The sequence below is a fragment of the Zalophus californianus genome, chromosome 6, assembly GCF_009762305.2.
Source record: "Zalophus californianus isolate mZalCal1 chromosome 6, mZalCal1.pri.v2, whole genome shotgun sequence".
Classification (NCBI taxonomy): Eukaryota; Metazoa; Chordata; class Mammalia; order Carnivora; family Otariidae; genus Zalophus; species Zalophus californianus.
This window is the reverse complement of record NC_045600.1, coordinates 30,399,324-30,406,538: the sequence shown is the minus strand read 5'-3', so window position 1 is coordinate 30,406,538 and position 7,215 is coordinate 30,399,324. Positions and strand designations below refer to the sequence as shown.

Below are 7,215 nucleotides of genomic sequence, written 5' to 3'. Positions count from 1 at the left end.
CAGTATCACCTTTAATCAGGCAAAACCCAGCCACTTTATAAATTGTAGTTTACAAATGTAAGGGATTAATAGACCAGTAGCAGTTGTAAAAATAGTGGTGCCCATAGCAGTCCTAGTAATAATGGCACTAGGTAAAGTAGTCCTATAGCAAAGATGGACTATCTCAATCCATCATAACATGCAGCTTGATTCTCTTTATTTCCTGTAAGCCTCTGGCATACTTGCTTCTGCCTGATGAATAGTTAAAGGGCAGAGTGGCCGTGGGTGGAGGAAGAGGCACTCTGGATCACTAATGCGGTGATTTCAGAGTGGTAATGGAGTCTTATATTTAGTCTTAGCCATGGGCATTCTAGGGTTGCCCCTCACCCCACGCTTTTGGCTGCTGGCCTGTGGCTAGGACTGCCTATTTCCTACCCGAGAAGTGGTCACATTTCCTTGGTGAAACCAAAGATGTGTCCTTGGTTAGGCAAGCCCAGTCAGGGCGGGGCTGAGATCCCGCCAGCTCCTGACCCCCGCCAGCTCCTGACCCCCGCCCCCGCCCCCACCCTGCAGGCACTTGGAAAACTTGAGTGGTGAAGAGAGTGGAGAGTAGCAATAGCAGATTTCCCCACTGCTGCCTTCTCCAGTGCTCATCCCTTCTTCGTATTAATAATTTACTGTGTGCACTGTGCTAGTCACTCTACATACAATGCGCTTTTTAACTTTTAAAACAACTTGCTAAAAGATTGCAGAGAAAAAAAAACCCTGAGGGAACTCCAGAGCCATTCAACTCCAAAATCAATGTTCTTGCCATCACACCTTGATGCGCAAAGTCACTGTCCTCTAGGCCTCTGCCTCCCTGAATCTAGTCTCAAGTGGGCTTCTGTTTGGAGCTCTGAGCCCTGGGAACCAGGAGAAAGAAATGCAGGACCTTAATTCAAAACTCTGATAGGGCTCTTCCTAAGTATTTTCAAGTTTCAATGAGAGAGAAAAGAAGAGTACTTACAAGCTGAGCAGTCCTGTCAAAGCCAAAATCTTTATCCTTATAGAAAATTCAGTTGGGAGAAGGGATCCTGGAAGTCACCTAGAGAAGAAGGAGAAGCCTGATGTTGGTTTTCTTTGGGATAATGCTTAAAATCTGTTACTACTGTCTGAGAAATCCTAGCTAATAAGAAAGTATCCTTTCTTACTACTACAAAAGTAATACGTATTACTACAAAAGTAATACGGACCTTTAAAGTATATTTTCTTTTAGAAAATACCAAAAAGTTTAAAGAAGAAAATGCAAAATTACTCTTAACCCCACCACCAAAAGACATCCCTTGTGATATATTTCCTCCCTGTATTTTTTTTCCATACATAAATGTAAACTGTTTACAAAGCCAGGACCTCCTGTATCCTGCTTTTATTCCCACTTACCATTATATGAGAAGCATTTTTAATATTTTCGTGAAGATTATTTGAAAGGGCGACATAAAATTTTTAAGTGTTTATGATTACCACTTGATGGAAAGGGAAGAAAAGATCGCTGTTACTGTTGTCAGAGCCAGAGCAGTGCAGTGTGGCCCAGAAGATACCCTGTCCCCCTCGTACCTGCTGATAGGAAGGAGACCACAGCTGCACGTTCTTTCTGGCAGAAAGGCACCTGAGCCTTCCATCCAGGCTGCAGTGCTGGCTGAGCAGCCCAGCCAGTTCCTGGTGGGAGCAGTCTGAAGACGTTTGCACTCTCAAAGACCTGTCCTTCTATATCTGTCCATAGAAAGAGATGTTTGAAATTTGGAAGGAACTTGGACTAGCCCAGAAGTACCCGGAGGATTAGGCCATGTTGCTAAGGGTATCTCGGCACCTCACAAAATGCTGTTGTGGGGCTTCTGGAAAAAACCTAAGTCTGGTGGACCCTGGCACTCTTCAAGGAAGGCTCCAAGAGAATAGCAAGGGGGTAGCTAGAATGTGCAATGTGCTAAGAGATGTTAGTCTAAAAATTCATTTGGATGACTTGAGGGGGTCACACGAAGCGTGTGCAGGCAGTTGTCAAAGTGCCCATGGGTGTGGTCTGTTCTGGCTTGGAGTTCCTCCTGATTAGGAGGGATCTGGCCAGTACTGCAAGACCCCTGGACTTGATTTTACCTGTCTTATTCTTTAAGAAAAAAAAAATTATATATGGGAAGCATCCCATTCTTTCAGAATTTTGAATGACTTTGATACAGTGATTGAAAAGATATTCTGACCTGCCTGGGGCGATGTAGGACTCTGATCCTTACTAAAGCTGCGAAGGAAGCATGTGTTGGCCTGTTGATTGACTCCTGTTGACCTTGGACAAGACACAGGACTCCCCTGGGGCCTTGGAATGTTTTGTGCAGCATCTTTTGAAAGGCAGAGCCTTTTGCTCCACATGGTTCCTATGGGGCTGTGGTGGCCCCAGCTGGGTGTGATCAAAAGGGTGCAACATGTAATGACTTTGTTGGTATTTTCAAATGACATTCAAGACTCAAATGCCCGCAGTGTAGATGAGTGCCAACAGGCTGTGGCATTGGATCTAGATGAGGATCAGCTTGTGCCTCTATCCCTCGCACACCCTGTGACTTTGGTTAAGTCCCTACCATGTCATTTTACCCATTTCCCCATCTACATAGAGCTACATTTAAGGGATTTTTTGTTGTTGTTGTTGTTTATTTTACCAAAGGGGCAGATAATATCCACTGATCCTATAAAAAGCCCCAGGACAGCGGTATGACAAGGCCTAGAGAGGTCACACTGGGAAAAGGCCAGGGATGGACATGTCTTAAAGCCACGGAACCAGGGCTACATAATTTTTGTGCAGCTCAGTGCAAATGAAAATAGGGAGCTCCTTATTCAAAAAGTGTGTGGGGGAAGTATCATTAAAGATGTTAAAAGACAAAGCTTTTTTCCTTTCTTTCATGATCTCTCTCTCTCGATTTGACATGGTGCTTTTATTTGCTATTTAATGTCAGTATAAGAAAATTAAAATTTAATTTTAAATTATTGGCATGAATTTTACTGTTCATCTTTATATTGTGTGATGCTAGTTTTAAATGGAAATAGGAAAGCACTTACCTTGTATGTTAATTCACGTAAATTACACAATTCACATTTTGTAGCTTATACATGCATATGTAGTTTATTCTTCCTAGAACAGTGGAAATGCTGACAAAACAAACTCAATGGTTTTTATTTCATTTCTTTCCACGCACTCTTTATGTGTGCATTTCCCACCAAGTCTGGCTTTCTACTGAGTAAGGAAAGGAAAAGGAAGTATTCCCTACTCTTACCCTACTCTTTCCTTCTACGTCATCATTTGCAGCACAAGCGGTTGGCTAGTACCGGGTAGAAACATAAGTAAGAAAGGAGATGATGGGGCTTTAGGTCATTTGTGCTTATTGCTTTCTTTCTGTATTTGAAGCAATTTCTGGGTTGAATGGGAAGCATGCCTCTTGGGACTGTCAGCATGTCTGCCTGCTTACTTAGTTAAAGACCTGACAGTCTTACCTTATACTCAAGCTGGGTCTTGCTGAATTCTCACGCACTGTGGGGCCACCGGAATTCTGTGCTCATGGGGCATCCTGAATGCTATGTGCAACTGGGGCTGCAAAGAATGGTTGTGCCTCTCTCCTCTGCTCATGTTTGCACTCTGTCATCCCATCAGGCTTCACTTACAAAACACAGCTCCAAAGATAAAATTGTTAGAAATTTCAAGGAAACAATAACAGAGCATTAAACCAAATACAGAGCCCTTCTGACTGCATAAGCCACCCACCCTTGAAGTCGCCCTCAATGGGATACCAGAAGCTGACCGGGTAGATACATCTAAGGGGGACAAAATTAGATATAGACTCTGAGGCAGGTTCTAAGACAAAGGGTACTCAACAGAAATGGATGTGGAACCAGAGAACCAAGCATAAAGATGGATGAATTATAAATGCAAGAACTGAGTGGTAAAAAGGAGATGAAGACTAGAGACAACTGGTAACCCACTGGCCAGAAGATAAGTTTTAGGGGTAAGAATTGGTCAGGGGAAGGGGAAAGAAGAGGGGCTTCATGCTAAGATGCTCAGTCAAGAGCTTGCCCTCTGGGTGAGAGAGCTTGACTGGCCAAGCCACTGTTGATCTGAGACTGTTCCTTGGGCAACACCTTTGCCAATAAATCTCTGGCCTCTAAGATCATTTTCCAAGAAATGATGTGAGAATTGAAACTTGTAGGATGCTTTCTAGGAAAGAACGTTCTGAACGTAGACTTTGGAGTGAGTTTCTAAAGTAGATTCTGAAGGTCCTTCGTCTACCTGCAAGGGAAATGAATTGGGTGGATCTTGGCCAGAAACTATTTAGGATGCCTTACAGGCAGAGTCCCTACAGCCACAATGCATGGGAGTGTCCCATCCAAGGCAAGGGGATTCAGCTGCTGTGAGGACAGGAAGGCCAAGATCTAGAGCAGCCAAAAGCTGCTCCCAGAGCTTTGCAAGTTGGGAGTGACCTCCAGATGGGACCTTCTCTTCTTAGAGCTGTTCTCTTTTACCCTTACCCCAGGCTGTGCCTTCTCCAGATATCTAGGATGAAAACCAAATGTTTCAACCTACCAATCATCAAGTGCCTAATTCCCAGGTGACTTTGGGAAGTCAGAGGTTCAGTTGGGAACAGAGTTTTCCATTTGCACCAAGATAATTAGTCCTGTCCAACCACATAGCAGAAACCTCTAGCACTAACTGTGGTATCAGACTTAAAAATCCAAAGACAGTGCTATTGAAAATGAAAGGAGTTTAGTCTTCCTGGTGGTATTCATGTGGCCTTGAAATCATTCATAGCAATGTAAAGCTCATTACCTTTCTCTTGTACATATACATTTTCATATCAGCAATAAAATGATGCCATGTCTAGTAGGACCCAAACCAACGTTCCCAAGTATTTCTGAAAAGGAGGCAATATGTGTAGTGCCAAGGAAGGTTGACTTGATTTAGAAGAATCTCAGGTTGAAATGTATCTAAGCAGATCTTCCCTTCCTTTCTGCCAAAAAGACTTTCAAAGAACACTCAAATCATAGATGAGGTTTACTTGGAGGAAGCTCATGGGGCAAATGTTTCCTTTCCATGGTGTTTCTGTGTGTAAAGAACAAAAGTGAGAAGTGGAGCTAAATAGCTGTCTCGAGAGTTATATAATCAGAATTACATTTCAGATTTGGATGTGACCTCAAACTTTACACAGGTGTGTGAATTTCCTTGTTAACATTACCAACTAGGCATCTAGCATAAGCTTAGGCATTTCCAACATTAGAGGTACTCACCACCACCTAAAATGACCCATTTAACAACCACCACCACAAAACAACAACTATAATAATAATAATTATAATAATAATGGCAATAAAGACCACCATGACAAGCCCAGTTCCTAGCACCCAGTTGATGTTTCATGAATGTGTTAGAACTGAATGAAAATGCTTTATTCTAGCAGCTGTCTCATATTAAAGATCCAATAAATGCAATCATTCCATTAATATTAATTGTGCACTTAATATGTGCTAGGTCCTGGGCATGGGGCCTGAGTATACAGGAGTAAACATGAAGGACAAGGTCCCCGCCTTTGATTAAAAAAAAAAAAAAATACACACACACAATACATATATGTATATGAATTTATAAAATTGTATATGATTTATACATATAAATATATACACTTAATATATATAATTTCATTTGCTCTCACTTTGTGAGACAGAAAACTTAAGCTTGGAACAGTTAAGTCACTCACTTGTGGTCACATAGCACTATGTAGCAAGCTGGGATTTCTCATCGCCACTCTATAATTCCAAAGCCTGTAGTCCTAACCATTCACCTCACAGCCTCCATTTTTAGGAGTTTCTTCCTTAAATGCTAAAATTTGCCTCCTTGAAATTTCTATTGATCCATCCATATTCTTTTTTAAAAATATTTTATTTATTTTATTTATTTTAGAGAGAGTGGGCAGGTACAGGGGTCGGGGAAGGGGAGGGAGAGGGACAAGCTGACTCTATGCTGAGTGGGGAGCCCCACATGGGGCTTGATCTCATGACCCTGAGATCATGACCTGAGCCGAAATCAAAAGTTGGATGCCTAACCAACTGAGCCACACAGGTGCCCCTGATCTATCCATATTCTGTCTACCCTTTGAGGCAACATGGACTACATCTCATCTCATAGACTACATCTCATCACCTTGTAACAAGGACAAGCCTTGGCATTTTTAGGGCACCTCAGTTGCCCCTCCTCCAGTCTTATACTCTGTAGGTCAAACATCCTTTTACTGTGATTCTGCCTTGTATGATTAGGAGTCCCATTCCTTGGCCACTCTGGGTGGTTAAGAGGAAAGTGTCCTGCATTCTGTAACCAGGTCAGAATTTCCCTTTTGTCACTAGGAAGGTGACCTGAATTTGTATGGACAGAGAGGTGTGAGGAGCTGGTGAGTCATAATCTCCAGTGAGCCTAGAGGCTGCAGGAGCCCCACCCATACTTCCTCCTCTTTTCTGTCCCCCTCGCTTCAGAGCATGCAAATTACAGTCAGGAGGTCCTGAGAAATTTGAGTGGAAGTGTTAAGAGCAGGAATTCACTTTAGCCATTACTGTCTCAATAATTACTTTGTGGACACAATGAGAAAAAATGACGCACTAGGTGAATAACATCTGGAATTGTCCAAATGCATTACTCTAGACCTGGTCAGTTTTAATGTCATGAGAGTGGTGATACCATTATTGAAAAACATGTTTCAGTTTTAGTGCCAAATGAAGTTGAACACATTATTATTCTGGTCGTGTGGAACATTTGCTCGCCTCACATCCTGGAAAGTAATATTTGTGTTTTAGTGTGTGTTTTTATGACTGGCTGGTACTGGGTTCTGGCTTTGTGGGCCCAAACCTCATCTGTCAAGAAACAAAAACAAAGAATCCCCCAAACCAGCACCAAAGAGACCAGCTGGCCCTGTGTCTAGTGGAACACTAACTGAGGTGGACTCACATGACCGCTGGTGGCACATTCACCATACAGGAACTTAATCTGTTCACAACATCCCTGACCTTGGTTTTACTCTCTTATTAAATGGGTGTAATCATGACAGCTTGACTCACAGGGTGAGGGCAAGGAGCAATGTGAGTGTATTTCCTAAAGTATAAAGTCTTGGAAGTGTAAATTAGCATTTTAAGTGGCTAGGGATATGTAGGAGGAAAAAAATAGAGGACCTACCTAATGAAGGAAAA

General features: G+C 42.4%; 1 protein-coding gene across 1 annotated transcript in view; it reads left to right on the top strand.

Moving 5' to 3' along the window:
• Positions 1 to 7,215, top strand: part of TTC9 (tetratricopeptide repeat domain 9) — a 33,418-nt gene that overhangs the window by 1,838 nt on the left and 24,365 nt on the right. The window lies entirely within an intron of this gene.